At 36.7% G+C, this 19,920-nt stretch overlaps 1 protein-coding gene across 13 annotated transcripts in view; it reads right to left on the bottom strand.

The window, feature by feature from the left end:
- The window catches only part of Bnc2 (basonuclin 2), a 385,553-nt gene that overhangs the window by 93,691 nt on the left and 271,942 nt on the right, over positions 1–19,920 (bottom strand). The gene's annotated exons all lie outside the window — the stretch shown is intronic.

Genomic DNA, 19,920 nt, shown 5'->3' with positions numbered 1-19,920 from the left:
TAAGTCAGGAAAAGCATTTCATATAGGAGGAGTGGAAACTGCACTGTCAACAGCAAGGCCTGCAGTGACTTTTCTCATTTATTCATCAAAGTTCATGAAATGCCTACTATGTGAAAGTTGCACCACAAACCAAAGTAATGTTGTAAACCATGAGGGCAGGCTTGTTGGTGTCTGAGAATCTGACGAGGAGAAACCAGTTCACTAAAGGCAGACTGTTGCTCTGACCCGAGGTGAGCCAGCAAGCTGAGGCATGAGAAGATACAGGAAAAGAGCAAGAGCTGGACAGGTGTCACGCAGAAGCAGCTCTGCAGTGAGGGCTCACAGTGCCTGATAATTATGGATATTGTCAGATGTGCCAAAAGACATATTTAGCAATAAGGAGGGAGGCACAGGGGGAGGGAGGTCTGTTACGAAACTTGCCACCCACCTCCCATTGGCACTATCAGTTTCATACACTCTATTAAAGATAATCAAGGGTACCCAGCCTCCCCTGAGATCAAGAGAGATGGTGATTATGAAAATAATAACAGTTTTTAAAATTACCTAAATGTTTTAAAGGAGACTTTATTTCCGACAGTGTTAAACACTTGCAAGCAGGAAGGTAAAAAACAAAAACAAACTCGGAGACCACAGTAGCCTCAATCTGAAAGGCCACTCCAGGGCTACTTAAGCCAAACACCCTCTGTGAGTTCAGTGGTTAGGCGATTCCCTCTTCTGGTGGCATTCCAAAGACACCATCTTCAACATGTGCACAAACAAGAACTGGACCAACACATTAAGTCGATTTCTATTTAAGATGATGCTGATGGGGGAAGGGGGAGATTTTCTTTCATTTAATTTTTTTTCTTTTTTTTTAAACAAAAACTGCCTAGATACACTGGTTTGTGAAGCCAAATTTGTTAAAGTACAAGTGTGATTTACTTTTATATAAACATAACTTCACAGAGCTATCAGTAGGTTCCATTTCAGTAAAAACAAATAAAAAAAAAAGAGAAGCTGCAAAATAATTATAAAACATATGGTGCAAACCCCGGCTGTGTTTATTTTATGACAGTTAACATTATTTACAGTGTGATCTGGTCAGAATTAATACTCAAAGGGTTATGCATAAAATACGTCCAATTTTTCTTCCTAACCACACACACCAGCAGTTTTTGTGAACTCATCTACATGAATTTGTCTAGAAATCTCTTGTATTCCCCCCTCCCCTCCAAAAAATAAAATTTTGTTCTAGATGCTTGAATAATATCCCAAATAAGTTACCAATAGCAACAAGAGGAAATCTGGACAAAAATACTTTTTAAAACTTTTCCATTAGCTTCACAAAATATTAATTTCATTACTTCAGATGCTAATATATATTAACTTTTTTCCACAAAAAGTATTTAAAAACAAATCTGTGGATTTTCTCTTGTAACAGCATAGCTACTACTTCATGTTAAACATATAATATCTCTATAACCTGTTAGGAAAAACTATTTAAACAGCTTCTCCTTGCTACTGGAGTGGCGTTTGGAAGTGCTGACTCTAGAATCTCCTAAATGAGAAGTCAAGATACATTTTTTTCCTTCTAATGCTCCACTGAGAGGTATTATGTAATAGCCAAGAGAACAAAAATGGAATAATTAAGAACAATTCTTCTGATGAAAATCTTAAGTGTTTTTCTGTCATTTTCATAAAAGATGTTAATATTTTATTTCTACTCAAGGCCTTATATTAATGTAAATACCACCATTTATAGAACTAGGTGGTATCTAGTAATTCAAGCTGAAAGAGCAAAAGGCCGCCATTCCTCCCGATGCACAATGACACAAGACACCTTCTTCTCCAGTGGATACCAACCATAATCAATCTTCTCTGACCTATCAATCACAAGAAATGGGTTCTCTCAGTGATACACTAGACCTGATTCATACCATCCTATAAGAGCTGGCTGTTATATGTTCAAGAACTTTTTAAGTTGGTTGTTCAAACATAGACCTTATTAAAAATTAAAGTGTATAAACTTATGACAAAAATATTAAAAACAACAGGGTTACTCAAAACTTTTCACTTCTAATTATTTACCTAGATATTACTATTATCTGTGATCTTGAGGTTACTTACTTCAACTTACATTTGACACAGCAAAAATATCACATAATAATATGTACTATTATTTACTAGGCACCTCTTCCCAATCCCATGTTCAGAGACTCAGAAGGACAGACTAAAATCAGCCATAGTGGGATATTTTCACCATGGAAATCAGAAAACACTGCAACCAGGTCTTTTTTCATTTAAAGAAGTGCTATAAAGCATTTACCAACACACCACGAGTTTCTTCTAAATAATAGATGGTTGTCTCATTTCAAAACTTAGACTTCGTTTAAAAACACATACTCACTCATTTAAGCTTTATAATCCCATCTGTACCCATTTGGAGAGGAGAAAAAGAAGAGAAAGATAATTTTGCTATGACAGATTTTTTAAAAATAACTATAAATTTTATTTGGATCACTTATTTTTATGAAGTCTTGTAAAATATAACATGGAGCATGATTTCCGGATATGAAAAACATTAGATATGACAAATGAAATATATGGTTTGTGTCTTGGACAGGAAACACCCTGCACAGCCTCTGGAAACAAACACAAAGACTGAGTCGCAGGCACACAGGTTTTTTTTGTTTTTATTTTATTTTATTTTTTAAAATGCCTAGATTGTTCTAATTAATTAATAAATGTGATTCTAGCTATTTCTACTTCTTGTTTTTAAAAACTATGAACTGATCTATGATTAAAAAACAAAACAAAACAACAACAATCTAAGAAGCAAAGCTTAGAAGAGTAAAATAATTCTGCATCAAAGCCAGTGGGGGGAAAGACAGCTTGTAGGTATTAAAATGTAAGAAAAATTTAGAGATAAGTTACTTTCATTTAAACATAGAGCAATATCTCTTAAGAAGAAAATAAGGATGAATCAAATACTCATATTCTTAAAACCAAATCTGGGTAGCAAGAAAACTCTGCCTATTTGTATTATGTAGTACATCCACAATCTCATTCTTTCGATTTCCGGCTTATAAACTTAAAACAAACATTGCATTTTTCAAAATTACTGCTATTTGTAAATCATGTGTGAAAAGGAAATATATTGGAACTAAATAGCTAACCATTCAGAAATCATACAAATGCCAACAAGGAGAAAAAAGGATAAGTATTACTAGAGTTAAAATGTATGTTTTTAATAGGTCTTCCTAAAGCAGCTGGCAAAATTTTATAGAAGTGAATTTTATTACAGAGAAACAGTCTAAGAATCAAATTTTAAGACAACCATTCTTATTAATAATATAGGAGGTTTCAATGTAATTATAAAAAATAAGTCTGACTTCTAAAATTTGTTTTTAAAAATATCCAAGTCTACTTAACACAGGCAGACTTTGTGACCATCAAATGAATCAATAATTGTGTAAGTGCTTTTAAAAACAGTCCTGAACTGAATGAATTATTATTATTTAAAGAGAAGCATTACTCAATGCAAAGAACTCTAGATGTGGTATCAGATGATCCAAATCTGAGAGCCAGTTTTGGCCCTGTCAAGCTTCTTTAGAGTTACTAAGTGTAAGTTTTCTTCCTTGATCTAATATTGTGGAAATGTTCCTGTTTAAGTTTTATAGTAATTGAGATTGACCATGAATGAGAGAATCACACAACAGCAATTCAGAAATGGAGCATCTAACTATGCATCCTAATTCTATCTGATTTGTATCCATGGTTGCAAAACCACATTGCTTTAATCATAAAGAATCATGAGAAGATTACTTCTAAAACTCTGCCTGTGTCTCTCTCCCTTCTTTGTTTCCTTTCCCATCTCTTTTCCTTAATGGATTGTAGTATAAAATTCAAATATATTTTGCAACAGTTTATGTACCCTAATCTTAATTTACATGATAGATTGCATCTTCTCCTGCCCAAAGCAAATAATGTACTAAGTTGCTTTTCCCTCTCTAGTATCCTTCTTTATTTCCTTTTGTAGGTAAAGTCTCACATTCTTAACAAAAAGGAAAAAGGAAAAAAAAAAAGGTTCTCCAAGCATGCATAAGAGGAAGAAATACAGAGCAAATTAATTTTCTATTCACTTAACAGACAGATGGATTTGGGATGTTTCCATAAATAACCTAGACATAACTTATTCAAAAAACATACATAATTTGAAGGGATTAAACTTTAGATTATGAAGTCAATGACTGAAAAAGAATTAAACTTTTATAGTTTGGCTGTAAAATATGGACAATAAAATGATTTTGAGACAGGATCTTGCAAAGTTGCTCAGACTGACCTTGAACTTGCTATCCTCTGCCCCCAGCCCCCCATGTTACTGGGACTGCAAGCATGTGCAACTGCATCCAGTTATGAATTTTATATAATAGGTTAAAAAAAGAATTTCAAAGAATCAGTCTCATTTTATATTCGTGCTTCTGAATAGGGTAGGAATCGTTTACAAGGTTTGCACCAATGTCCTATGTGTACTGAAATATAGTTAGGTTTACAACCTCATCAGTTATCTAGATTCTCATGTACCTAACTTGAAGCTGGAATCAATCTGTGAGTACCTTCTTCTCCCTGACCTACTATATCCAGTTAGTAAATGGTTTTGTCTAACTCTGCTATTCATTCTCCCGGCCAGTACCCTCAATGCCAGCCTTATTTCTCCTTGAACTACAGCGACAGCTTCCAAATGAGACAGCTTGACTCAGGCTTAGTTTCACATGATACCACTACCAAGAGAAGTTCCTGAAGCAGGAATGGGGTATGTTATTATTATACACTAGCCCCATACTGCTCATGCCTCCTTGCATCAATGTTCTAAGGCAGTCATCTGACCTTGGCAACTTGACTTTTGCTTTGGCCAGCAGAGTGCTAGCAAATATGAAGCAAGCAGACACTTTAAAAGAGCTTGCACACTTGGGCAGACCTCCCCTGCTGCTCTTCCAAACCCTACAACTATCTCCATATGAACAAGCTCAGGTTAGCCTACTGAATGATGAGGGATAAACAAATCAGCTCTATTTCTCCAGCTGACAACCAGTACCAATCTGAAAGCCAGATGTGTAAACAAGGCTGTCATGGACCAACCAACCCTTTTGGCCAAGGCCAGCTCACTGCAGATCTTCCTGGCTGACTCACAGATTGGTGAAGAATTTGATAATGGTGGTATTTTAAGTGACTAACTTTTGGGTGTTTACCATGTACCTGTGCATAACTAACGTAACTCATTACTCACTTGAAAAGCATCAAACATCAATGAAGTAAAACTTCTTAACCTGACAATATTTGCCTTTGGTGCTTTCAAAACCTCTTCTGGTGCTTTAAGACAATTCTACATATCTGTATCAGCTTTCTTCAAGGCATGTCACACTGCACAAAAGTGAAAATGCTGATGCAATTTAGTAAAGACTATCTAAAATATCAAATATGAACTTTCTTATCATGAAGTTCAGTAAAATTATTTTCTAACATGTCTTAAAAGGAAAGCACTAATAAAATGAGTGTGTGATTTTTCTTTGTATCTAAATAGGCTTCTGTCTCAACATTTAAAACTTACAAAATACAGCGTTTTGTTTCTGTGTTCACTTGATTTTCTTTCATTTCATAAACATGGACTGTAGAGGCTATTTAACATAGAGAAAAAAAATATTCCCTTCCTCTCTCAAGAGCCTTGTATGTAAGCCCTGTCCACAGTAACTGTAACATTAAATAAAGCTCTGTTTATATCCCATAAACATTGCAGAGACTGCTAAGTCTATCTAATACTTTAGTTTAAGGGAAAAGAAAAAATGTAATCATCTTTTAGATGACTCTTCATATTTTTATTCTTTCCTCCAATGATACATTTGAGAAAGAAATAAGAAAAAAAATTGGGAGCATTTTCTAAGCCAAATTTTACTTTCCATTCTAAATGAAACTTTTATTAACAAAAGCTGTTTTATTATCTGTTTGTTTTACTCACTGAGCTGTATGCTCCTCAAAGTTAGTTCAGCTATTGAAAGGGAATTCCTTCTGTTTGATTATTTTTAAAATCAAAACTAAATTTAAAAATATTATTAATGTATTAGAATCCATCAACCTCACTAACTACTATCCTGCTCAAAAATATATAAAGCAAAAATTGTTCTGCATTTTATAGAATTCATTCCAAGCAGAAAAACATTCATGAAACATGTTCAGAAGTTTCAGGTTTAACATAATGATTTTGGATTCTCAAATTATTTTAGACGAGGAAGATGTCTATACTATTCATGTATTTTATTCTGCAGGAAAATATGGTTTAGTTTTAGGAACTGAATCCAAAACAAATACGTATACATTGACTAATACTTTGAATATATACTATAAAGGTCCCAAGTTTTTCAATGCATAAGTACATTCAGTCTCCTTTTACTCACTCAAAACACTCCAGTATTATTTGGGAGGGAAAAAAACTTCTACTTGTTGTTATGTTTAACAACCATATGTTACTCTTTTACAGGTATTATTGTAGCAAATTAGTGGACAGCAGAAGAACCATGTTCGTTCCAAGGTAGGTGTAGGGGTGTGTGTGTGTGTGTGTGTGTGTGTGTACTCACACATTCTGTGGCAACACGCCTTTAATCCTAACTACTTGGGAGGCTGAAGAAGGAGGACTGAAAGCTCAAGTCCTGCCTGGCAACTTAGAAAGACCCTGTCTTAAAATAAAAATAAATATTAAAAGAGCTGGGGATATAGCTCGGTGGTAGAGTGTCTCTGAGCTCCATCCCCAGTAACACCCCCAAAACAAACCAAAACACACACACACACACACACACACACACACACACACACTCAGAAAAAACACGGGAGAGAAATCATACCTTACCCTTGTCACCACATGTTTAAATTCTATACTCTTGACTTTCTATTAACATAAAATTACATGTGTAGGAGAAGGCGCCTTTCATAAAGAAATTCAATCCAACAATCTTTAAAAAAAGGTAAACCTTAAGGAACATAAATGACAACCAGGCTTACAGTAAGACATATTTGACCTATGGCATAGGCAAATATAAAAAGTTTGAAATTTAAACTATCAGACACTCCTAAGGTTGAGAAAACCGCAACTTATACCCAGAATGCTGTTAAGGCTTTCAAAGTATATGCGCAAGTGAATAAATCACATATGCACACCCTATACTAGCATTCTTTTATAAAGTTCCTTTTAAAGATCTACTCCCTTTCTAAGGGTGTGCCCCTTTCATGTCCCAGATACTTTTCCATATGGAAATATGATACGGTAAAGTTCCCCCCCCCCATCCAGTGCCTTGAAAAACATCTATAGAGAAATTTGACAGTATATCTTTGATAATTTTGATACTCCAGACATCTTTTAGTCCAACTTATCCTAGAGTATGAACCTTAGAAATTTTAATTTATACTAACTACCTGAATCCAGGGGTAAGGTAGAGCAGAGAGAAAAGAGCAGGCAAAGCAGATGGTGCTAGCTGAAGTGTCTTCTCACGGTCCCCCAAATCTGAGACTGTTTTCCATAAGAACCGCCTACGGGCACTAGACTATCACCTTCTTAATTATATGCATATATTACTTATTTGTCAAGTAAGCTATCAGATGAACTAAAATTCTATGTACTAAGTGAAAGAAACTAACAAAGGAATATAGACTAATTCCATATTTGATGTTCTTATATTTTAATAGGCACCACAATTTAATGTAAAACATCTTCATTTTAATTGGCCCAATTACTCCCCAAGTGGCACTGGTAACAGCAATTCCATGGAGATCATCTTGTTCTAAATGCGTGACTTCACAGGCAGCTTTTGTGAAATGATCCTGATGGGGCTAAAAATGATCATCTTTGGATTCTCACTAAAAGGGAATTTTAAAATAAGTTTTCATTAACTTGTCATAACATTTATGAGTTAAGGACTAGGAAACACATCGTTGCTGCTTAACTTCTGTAATCTAATAAGTAGGTAGGTTTTCCATAATAGACAGCAATATCTCATTAATTCAAACTAAAATGTTTTTAATTCAGAAAATGGCGCCTGGGCTGAATTTTTCTTTTATTTAGTCATTCCTTTAATGGCAGAATTTAAATTAATAATACAACCAAGATATCTGGGGAATGTTTAAAATTCTTTAAAGCACTAACTTTTCAAGTAAGTTGGAATTAAGTCCAAATAGTTTATATATAAGTCATTATTACACCAATTATAGGTTTTGCTTCTATATTTATTGTTAGAAAACGTACCAAATGTTCTCTATTTAGATTAGCACCGACTACAAACCGCCAGTAGACAACAGGGATATATATGGTGTCTGTTTACTTCTTGTATATAGCATCCACTCACATAAATATCTATTGAATGGATGTATTTTCTTAGACCCTCATAATAGGAAAAAAACAAAAATAAAAAATTTGTGACAAAAAAAGCTATAAAACCTGTGACCTATGCAGTTTTTCAGAAGGGATGAGGATCAAATTTGAACAGATTGTACATTAAATAAAAGAGAATGTCAAATTATATATCTTAAATTAACAATAACGAGTATAGTTAATTCCTGTAACTTTCTTGGAACTTTTTAAGATTTACCTCCCAAGTTTCAACTAGATGTCTGAATATTTTTCTTTATTAAAAATTAATTTGCAGAGTAAAAGAGAATTTTTTTCTGCATCTGATTCTCCTTCCATACAACTATAATAATATCCTATTATTTTGTAACTCAAAGACACACAACCCAGAATAAGTAGAAAGTACTCTGAAATTTTCAAACTTGCAGAGGAGGTTTATTGCAGCAGATTTTTGTATATAAAACTTTTGCTTCAGGAAAACACTAGAAATTTAAATAAGGGCAATTCATGGCTAGAGAAACATTTCTATCTATGTACTGAAAATAATACAATCATTATTAAACATTCTATGCTCATGCTTTTCATTAATATAGACTTACCTACTCATTAATTTGAAATGCTAGTGTTCTCTCATATCATGAATAAAAGTATGTACATTACAGTGGTTTTAAACATGAGCATATGGATCTCACATCTACAAAATTAAAGCTGAGAGTAGTATCTGCTCCCTGCTGACACCAAAAATTACCTAAAACTTTGATATACAGTAAACCAAGTATTTCTTAAATCCTTAAATAATTTCAGTTTCTACAGTTTTTCAATAACCTTATTTTAAAGATGGTCCTTTTAAGACATACAAGCATAACTGGCTACAAAAATGCATTGTAAAGAGGGCTAATGGCCTTGCTTAATTAAAATGTAAAACTTCAGCATCTTAAACTCCATTTATATGATCGTAAGGGAGGCTTCAGTAAGGCACTCTCTTGACAAGAGCATTCAGATTGCAGAGAAGGCTACAAAGGCGTTAATGACATTTACCCCCTAATAAGAGCTGTTCACACTTCATGGTTTTTCCTTGTTATTGCTCAGGACAGACACTAGCACCTCATTGAAAGATCAGTGCTGCAAGGGAAAAAGGCCCCCTGAGACATCTCAGACTTGAGGAAAAGCACTAAATCAGGTGATGCTACAAAGATGACACGCTTGATTCTCAAGGGTTCTTACTCACCCTGTGGCCATGGATTTGAGACAGTTAGCACACAGCCAATCAGAGCCCTCCCCCTCTCCCAGAAGACTGGGCCATCCTCCTCTGCAGCAGGCAGAACTAAGGGCAGTGAGGAAAGAAATAAACTTCCTTCAGGTGCCCTAGGTCTGGCAGGATCCAAATGTCTTGTACTGCTCTCACTTAATCTCCATCGATGTGTGGCTGAATGAATAACACACTGACCTTTTCACCTAAGAGACCACAATTTGAATCCAGCGGAAAGTCGCCAGAGGATCAATGGACAGAGACACTCATATTTTAAAGCAATAAAGCACTACAAGAAGGGTAAGGGGGAGAAAAAAGTTTTTTTTCACCGTGGTTTTGGCCACGGATTCAACCCGACTTCCCTGGCTCAGCTATTATGAATCGGAACCCTGATTTAGAATTGAAAAGCTCCCAGCACTGCCCCTATGGATCTCAAAATCTGGCACAAACCCATAGCTACTGCAAGACAGACATTCCCTCACATGTCAATACGTGGAACAGCAATCCTGGCTGGTGATGGAATGATGGCTGATTCAATGGAACATACTCAGCATGAACTCGAATTCTGGCAGAGATGACAGCACAGAGACAAGTAGCTTTTAATTACTCTTTCAAGAGGAATTCAAATGTATTTGTTGTTGTTAATTTAAAATTTCTAAACAGGCCTGCTAACTTTTAAAAGAGGCAAATGAATGAAGCAATTTAAGGTACTACCCTGGTGCTCTAATTTTGTGTCCTCTCAATAGATCATAAAATAAACAGATAATATATCTTAACAGGTAGTATAGAGCAAAAGCCTATGGGTTGTTCTGTTTTTTTCTCTGAAGTCTGGCCTAATACAACCATGAGCCAATGTTTTCAGTGGTCTGTGTCCCAAACCTTTTCCTATTTACCCTACTAAGGAATTGTGAACATAGCCTTCCTTCAAAACTATATTCCAGAGGACACAGTATGCACCCGTCTCTGAATTACCACATTTGCTCAACACTATTTTTAAAACAAAACAAAACAAAAATCCACAGCAGGAAAAGCACATTAAAATAAAAATAGAAAATACAGTAACCACATTACTCATACTAACTCGAAAGCTGCCTCTGACACTATCATTATGGCTTTGTTAAAGAGAGAAAATTACACGAGAACAAGGAAACCAGGGTAAAGCGCTTCCTCAGACAAAGAACGTTTGGTTCTCAAAGTCTCTGAAAAAATGCTTTTCTGGGGGCTCTAGGTAAGAATGGCACAGTGAACAAGAGCTGGATGGAAAATGCTCTCTACCAGGATTTCGTTGTCTTCTTTTGGGTCCTTATACATTACTGTGGTTATGCCAGACAATCCACCGGCCAAATGCAAGCTCAGCACTGTCCAATGTACTTTCCAAGTCCCCAATCCCAAGTGTCCCTGAGCAGAGAGAAAGAAAGGGAGAAAAATGGAATAAGGGATGAAGGGAGGGTGCATAAGCACTAAACAGGTCACTCAGTAGCCACCAAAAAAATGAGAATACTTCCTAAACAGCAACAGGATCACAATGGTCGAATACCTGTTGGATAAGTCACTGGTCAGTTACCTACCTTTTTAAGTCTGAGGGTTATTAGCAATAAACACCAGGTCTGTGAACCATCAGAATCTCTAATCCCTTCCCTTAGAAAGGAATGGTGATATGGGAATCTCAGATGATTCATAAAGAGCTTCGGATCAACAGGCCAGGGCCTGGACTAACCATGTCCACCAACACCACATTTCAAAGCTGCTCCACGAGCTGAAATTCAACTTCCCCTATAAACTTGTTCTCACCTCTTTCCAACACAGCATTCTTCCTACAGGGAAAAATACTTGTTCCATCCTTTCTACTGAGTAACAATATCCTTCTTCTTCCTTAAGAATCTTCTCTTTCAACAGGTCGTCATAGACTAATTCAATTTGGCACTGGTCTCTCTGATTCTACTAGCAAATGGATTGGCGTACATTCTATTTTCCAGTTGCTATTGGCATTATATATGTGGCTATCATACATGAATCAAACAAATGTATCTTTATGTATGTTTGTCCCCATCTGTATGGACTTAGCAAAAGCTTCCAACAACCCACACAGATCCTAATCTCATTTTCTACTTTTCATAGCCCTTCATTTCATATACCAGTACTGGAAATGTAGGCCATTCAAAAGAAACAGATTGTAGGCACTAGAAAGCCTTTCACTGATTCTTTGCTACCGCCATAATAGACTTCAGTTACTAGGCAAGCCCCTCTCTTCTTCCACCTGCCCCTTCTTCCAAATTGGGAGACACATGAGAAATGAACATGGTAACTCAAACAAAATGACTGCAGAAGCAGAAACTACACGAAGCTTCTGGTGCTCTAGAAAACCTAAGGAAATGTGGGCAGGCACTGGGAAACTGATCCGCTTAAGGAATTAAATTTATGGCACTCAACTATGAGTCTAACACATTGCTTCCCTTCATCCTGAAAACTTCCCTAAGAAGGCACCATCAGGAACAGGAGGCTCCTGGACACTGTGTACTTTTGCAGGTCTAAAGAGCTAATTGGTGGTAGACTTGAGGTTTAAACCCAAGTTCAGAAGCTGTCCACTTCCAGTTCAACAAGACACATCCAAGAGTGCTGCTCTGGAAATCATGTGGTTTAACAGGTGCCCAGAGGATATCCATTTCAAGGAAAGCTGAGCTGGTCTTATCAAATGGCTATTGGCCAGCAAGAGGTGGACTTGCCTTTGCTCTTCCTGGGGAGAGCAAAAGCCCCCTCTCCGTGCCCCATACACACAAATCCTACTCCATCAGTCACTGCATTCCATTCTGGAATGTGGTAAGCTATCTGTTTCTATTTCAAAAGGGTAAAGGGAGGAATATTTTCATTCTAACCCTGAGCACAAAACATCAAGCTACATCCTTGGATCTAAGGTGTTTATTTTCATTGCCTCTCAACTAGAGCTTTGGCAAGGGATTCAAAATCCCTGTATTCCACTTCCAGCTTTGGGTCTGCCTGAGGCCTTTAGCCATGGTAACTTTAAAACTAGGGATAATAGTCTCTGAAACTCTCACTCTAATAGGGAGGTTAGGAGGTTTGCCAGAATAATGTTTGTAGAGTGGTCCAAGTACTCTGGAAAACACACATTATGAATATGATACACTGCCATAAACCATCTATCTCTGCCAAAGACAGAAGGCTCTTCACCATTCACACATGTGATCCTGCCCTCCAGGAAAAGATTCACAAAGCAGTGACATGATGTGTGGACATGTTTCTTATGTCCTTGGGGTAACAATCCAACCTTTCCTTGAGTGCCGAATACTCCCTCCTCTATGCAAATGCTCTGGTCATCTCTAAACTCTTGTGCTTTTCATCATAAACTTCCCAGCATTTGTTTACTCTTGTCTGGCTCATTAGAGTGTGGGCTTTCTATGAGGCTGCTTTGGTATACTCCACACATATTCATTCATCAATTCAAGGGTCACCTAAATGAATTTATGCCTTGGTCCTTTCTTCTTTCTACTTTAGAAATTTCCTAAAGATCTGTGAGGTCAGATAATATCTTAAAAAGGTGGCCTATTTTATTGATTTATTTTTCATCACTGGGAATCAAACCCAGGGCCTTGTGCATTCTAGATAAGTGCTCTACCACTGAGCTACACCTCCAGCCCTTACATATTTTTAAATATATTTTATTTTATGCAGTGGAGTGAAAGCCTAGTTACTCTAATCATCTCAATGAATTCATCAAATACTATTTCATTCTGTGCTCAGGGATTAGAAAGAGCAGTGAAACAAAGAACTACAAAGGTGATAAAAATAATATCATATGTAGAATAATAAGTCATTATGTAAAAATGCACACAGGCAAAGGCAAGCACTCACCAGTACTAATAAAGAGTGCTATGAGCTGGAAATGTACTAAATACTTCATAAATATAATTTCATGTGATTTTTATACACGAAGAAACATGTTCAAATATGTTGTCTCTCTTAGGTAACAGAGCTATCAAAAAAGGTAAAACAAAGATTTATACCCAAGTTTGTCCATTTCCAAAACCCAGTGTCTCTGTCACTACAATTTCTTGCCTCTCAAATGTTTTCAAACATGTTTGTAGGTACAAATGTGTATACAGGTTTGCGTGTATGTGTGATTTGTTCACGATCAAATAGCAGCTTCGCTTTTGCCTGACTAGTTGAAAAGGCAGTCTGTTCTAAGAGGTAAAGAGAAATATGGAAATCCAGGATTTAAGGCTACTTTATAAACAGAGTTCTAAAATGACCAATAAAAGGTTGGCAGTAGTCTGTAATGGTTTATCATCACCTTTGCATCATCATATTAACAGTAAACACTGGCTGGAGACACAGCAAATAGCACTGCTTAACACTTTATATGCATCACCTTATTTTATCTTCACAACAAAGCTATGAAGTACTGTTATTATCCCTGTTTTACAGGGGAGGGAATTGAAGTAAATACAGACATGGCCTGATTTCACACATCTGGTAAGAACTGGAGCCAGGACTCAAACCCACGAACCTGCCTTTCCACACGACTCTGCTGCATTAAGTTCTCCTGATCCGACTACAGAGACGGTATAATTATGGCTAGGCCACCACACTTAGTGAGCACAGACCCATGCTCATCTTCCACAGTGCAACGGTGAAGCTGAGAGTGACTGCCCAGCAGACGTGTTCTAGCTTGGTCAGTCATGTGGCCCCACTGAGATTGAAGCTTTGATCAGTGACCAGTGGGAAAACATGCCTCTCACCACTTTGAGGCCTGGGCCATGAACGTGCCCCACACAGAACCTTCTGCTGCTACGACGATGGGAACCTAAGACCTCAGAGAAGGGAAAAGCCATAAAATGTGGCTCTAAATCACGTCTGTTCAAATTACCTCTGGAAGGAAAAATGTTGACTAGTCTTGTTAAGAGAGAAATAAACTCCTATTGTGCTAGGCCACTAGTACGTCAGGGTTTATGGAATAAAACGTATGTTCTTCTTGATATTAGCTACTAATGCCTAAAATGTATTTATTATCTTTTTCTAAGCATTTGACATCTGCAGAAATACATGTTTAGCTTCTGATATTTCCCTGCTATCACTAGTCAAGATTTAACCTTATACATAAATACAGTGAAAAATACCAATTTACTGAGTTCACAGCATACTTTTCATCTGCATTATTTCATCGTTTTTAGGCACACAAGGCAAGAGAGGCTGAAAAAGTTATACCATTTTTAAAGATGAAAAAGTTGGCTGAGAATGGAAAAGCTGTCCATACCTCTACTTGTTCTTTTTGGTGCTGGGGATTAAACCGATGGCCTCATGCTAAGCATGAACTCTACTGCTGGATTCACACCCAGCCCTAACCCAATTTTCTTATTCAATATCCAGTGCCCTTCTGCCATCCAACCTTGATAGCTTTTATAGCCTGAAAATAGCTATTTCACCACTCTTCTACCCCCTGAACACAGTATAGTTGAAATCTTATTAGTTAGGCACAAAAACTTGTTTTTATACTCATCTGCAAAAGACACGTATTCCTGGAGAGGGAAGCCAAAGATTAGAATTTACAATGCAACATTAATGATAAATAAAATATCTGGGGAATGTTGTAGCCACATAAATAAGAGAATAAGAGCTAAGATAACCTGAAACACAACAGAGTATCAGGAGATAGCAAGAGAAGGAACATGGTAACCAAATTTCACCTAAGGTCACTGAGTAAAAAAGACATTAAGGTAATCATTAGTTCAGGATCTCAGGCCTTCCCTCTTTCTCAAACCATGACCTCAGAATCTACAAGACTCTCACAGATTACCAAGATGTCTTTTGAAAATGTAATCTTAAAAAAAGAAAGAAAGAGAAAGGAAAGGAAAGGAAGGAAGGAAGGAAGGAAGGATGGATCACACACTGTCCTAGAATCAGAGACGTAAATTCAAGTCAGATTTCAAAATTTCATTTTCCTAATATTTAAAATACGCTATTATAAGCCAAGCCAGTGCCAGAAATTACATTGCAGTGGTGAACAAGAACTATGAGGTTTTTCCAGCCATGGTGGCACATGCTATAATCCCAGCAACTCAGGAGGCTGAGTCAGGAGGATCTAAAGTGCAAGGCCAACCTCAGCAACTTAGTGAGACTGTTTCTTAAAATTTTTAAAAATAAAATAAAAGGGGGTTGGGATGTAACTCAGTGGTACAGTGCCCCTGTGTCCAATCCCCACTACTGCCACAAAAGGCGCAGGGGGGCAGGGGGCGGGCTGGGGTTGTGACTCAGTGGCAGGGTGCATGCCTTGCACATGTGAGGCACTGGGTTCAATACTCAGCATCACATAAAAATAAGTAAAATAAAGATATTGTGTCCATGTATAACTAAAAAATATTTTTTAAAAAAATGGTTCTTAGTTTCAGGAAGTTTACAGTACATCAACTGTGCCAGTCAGTGATGTCTATGATCTTGGGAAAGTCACCTGACACTTTGAGCCTCAACTATACCAAATGTTAATTCTTTGGCAACAAATGAAAGCAGAGTATAAGGGTATTCAAAGAACAAACTTATGTGAACCTGCTCCACAATGGCTGTTTAAATATAACTGTTTGCTTAATATTGATGTTTTCTACCACTGATACCACAAATCACTTATTCTATACAGAGTGCTAGCTAGGAGGCATGGGAACCTTGGCTTCTTACTGCTCTCAAGAGCCCCACCACCATCAGTCCCAGAGAAGGCTCGAGAAAGTCCAAGGACCCTTGGACCAATTGAAGTTGTTGGGTCTTCCATGAGTCATGGTGAAATATCAGGTCATACCAAGTTAAACAGGGTTCTTCACCCATTCATTTAGCCACATATTCATCAAGTGCCCTGTGTTTGTGGAATTCCCTAGAGGAAAAGGAAGGAGCAACATTTAAAATTTGACTTTACTGATTTTTGGTAGGAGCTTAAAGAAAAGTGTCCTCAGATAGAGCTACACCAGAAAAGATTTCCATTGGTTCAGCTGGTCCTCTGTAAGGAAGTGGGACTTTGGCTGACACCTAAATGACAAGAAATTACCCATACAGAGAAGTAGGGTATACCAAGCACAAGAAACCTTACAAACACTCCAAAGTTGAGGAAATGCTATGTGTGTTAAGGAGCTGCACTTCTCATGAGCTTGGTTTTCAGAATACCTGAACGGGTTCTGTGAATTCTGCCAGGACACACTCACATCAGACTTCCATAGACAGGCTGTGTAGGAGCCCAGACAAGTTAGTTGTGTGTTCAAACTGAAAGGAGACGATGTGAAAATCTGATTTTTAAATGACTAAATTCAACAATGATGATCACCTATATTCTTATTTCAAAGATAGGGGAAATGGGGAGAGGTGTAAATTGCAGGACACTGCTTTCACTGGTCATCAATAAATGTACCATGAGAGTCTGACCTGAAATAAGAATTATTATTTAGTAGCAGAAAAGCATCATACGCTCCCTTATATTTAGATTTTAGCATCTAATTATGTATTCCCATTTTTCTTTTGTTCTGGGAAAATTCCCATAATTTACCTGATTTCTTCTATGGTTTCTGAATGAATACTTAGATAAATGCACAGGAAAATACTGGATTTTTTCACCTTTAAGATATTTCCTAGATTCTTAAATAATTGTAACTCATCTTCTGCATTATACATCCAACTGGTTAACTTACAAATTACTTAGACAATCATATAAGTGAAAGGCAGTTTTTAATTAAAAACGAAAAACAAAAACAGGATCCTAGGGGCTGGGGTTGTGGCTCTGTGGTAGAGCACACTTGCCTAGCACATGTGAGGCACTGGGTTCAATCTTCAGTGCCACACAAAAGTAAAATAAAGGTATTATGTCCACCTCTAACTCAAAAATATACCAAAAATATGACATTAAAAAAAACAGGATCCTTAACAAATACGCCAGTCTTTTCAATGAATCTCTATCATCTTCCATTTTCTTTTAAGAACTTCTTCAAAAACAAAAATGATAGCTTTCAAATGGTTTGGAGAATAGCCTAATTCTCATTTTCTTCCATGGCCAAAACCCCAGAATCAGATTACGCATCTGCTATTTTTCCACATTCAAAACTATTTCTGAAGGCCAGAGTAACTGTATATACATAAGGGAGGTAGGTTTGGGTCCAGAGAGAGTTAAATTAATATCCTGGCTTGACCAGTTCAACTTACCATACATCTTCATTTGCCCAGTAACACAATCTATAGCCAACTGCTAACCAGGTCAATATGTGGTAAGACTAACAGCCACCCTAACTTGCCTTGATAATTATTCTCCTTTAACTGACATAATATTCGATATACTGTTGTTGAGAGCAATAATGTTAAAATTGATGCCTTGAGGGCTACAAGACAATTGAGTTTTAGCCAGATAAAATGACTTGTTCACTAATAGTGCATTATAGGGTTTCACGGCCTTCAGATGCACATTTTATAGTCTACCTGCACAAAAATGCCATATATAATTATATTCAAAGTCATTTGTGCATACCTTATCATTAGCACATATAATTTTTAAAGTATTGGCTAATAATCAAGTAACAGCTTTAGAAGAAAGGGGTTTATTTTTATAGACTAACTCTTTTTTCTTTTTGAAAATGAGTGTTTTCTCACTAAATGATTGAAAATGGTTTTATGTCCTACAACCTTTTACTTTTTTTCTAACCCAAGCACCATTTCCACAAGGAACAAGCATATTATAAATGTGGAATGACAAAAAGCATCATTTAAATAAAATCTATATTTCATCAATTCTATCAATAAAACAAGACAGAAACTAACTTGGAGTTCCTCTAATTAAAAAAAATCTGATTTTCTGAAAATGTCAATTGTAGACTCTAACTGAAGAACTATTTATATTAAATTTGAGATTTGCAAAAATTTGTATTAATTATAATTTAAGCATCACAATAAATGACAGTGTTCTTTATATATAATTAATATTTTACTCCCAAATGAAAGACTTCATACATGTTTGTTGTTTTTGCTGAATTTTTCTTTCACACTTAATTTCATTTGCAATTTTTTATCTTGAAATTTTGGACTTTCATTCCAAATAGAAATACAGAGTACATTTTAAAGTACATTTTCTACATTTGACTTAAAGATATGTTGAGATAAAATTAATACCTAAGTAATTATTTAAAGAAAAAACAAAACATCTAGTCAAGGCAGGACAGTAGTACCCTACCATGGAAAAACCAGCAGGTTCTATATGGCTGTCAAAATGCTATAGCAAGGTGCTACAGGGTTGTTTTTGCAGTAAATCTGCAGAGCCATGCACAGATCTAACTGTTTGAATAGAATGACACAATGCATATGCTCCCGCTATCTTAGGCAAAAGGTACATGTGGAACTGACACACAGCACTGATGATACAAGCAGGCATCAGAGTGGAAACAGTGAACATGGTATTCGATTGGAGCAAAAATACTTACAGGTTTTGAATAAAGGAAAGACAGACTGCATTTAAACATCCCTAAGACATTTCTTCCTTCTTGCATGATAAAATTCTTTCAGACATTAGCAATCACGTTGTAGAAATGACTGTAGAAGGATGTGGCACTGTATAGGTCTCAGAGCCAGTATAAGTAGGGATTGTGAATGAAATTGGTCTATGCCTTATTTTTCCTGGCCCCTTCCTCCTGGACCGCATACCTCTTCATCTCCCTTCTCTACCCAGGACTTATCTACTCATAATGCCCCCCATCCTGGGGCAAATGAAATAATGATGTGAATGTGCACTATAAACTGAAAATGTAAAATGTAATAATTATTATTATCACCCTCAACTCATCAGACTTTCTGAGGGTCAAAGTTTCTATGCTTTTCAAGTTGAGGTGCCCACTAAACAAAGATATGACTTTATTCAGAGAGCTGATAGGTTATGTCACTTTCTCTTTCTCCACTTCTCTTCACCAACCCTCTTCTGCTCTCCTGTCCTGGCTAAAACCTAGAGGTGCCACATGGGAGAAATGACAGGAATTGGTGTGTTCTGATGACAGGTTAAATCAAGGAGAAGTCTTGAGCTCCCCACCCAAGCTGGCAGCCAGGGCCTTACATGTAACACAGGGTGGTTCAGGTCATAAACATCGTGAATTACCTCTGGCACTACACAATCCTTGCACAGTCAAAAACAATTGTTGTGTATGTGATACCAATTCTACTGGTAATATCTCCAAAGGAAATTACAAAAACCACTTCAGATTCTACCTTCTCAAATTGAGATCTCCTTCAACAGGGGACGGTGCTTCTTCATCATCCAGGGTTGTACTTTTGGATCCAGGGTGTC

This window comes from Marmota marmota, unplaced genomic scaffold (genome assembly GCF_001458135.2).
Source record: "Marmota marmota marmota unplaced genomic scaffold, marMar, whole genome shotgun sequence".
NCBI lineage: Eukaryota > Metazoa > Chordata > Mammalia > Rodentia > Sciuridae > Marmota > Marmota marmota.
This window is presented reverse-complemented; position numbering and strand designations above follow the sequence as displayed.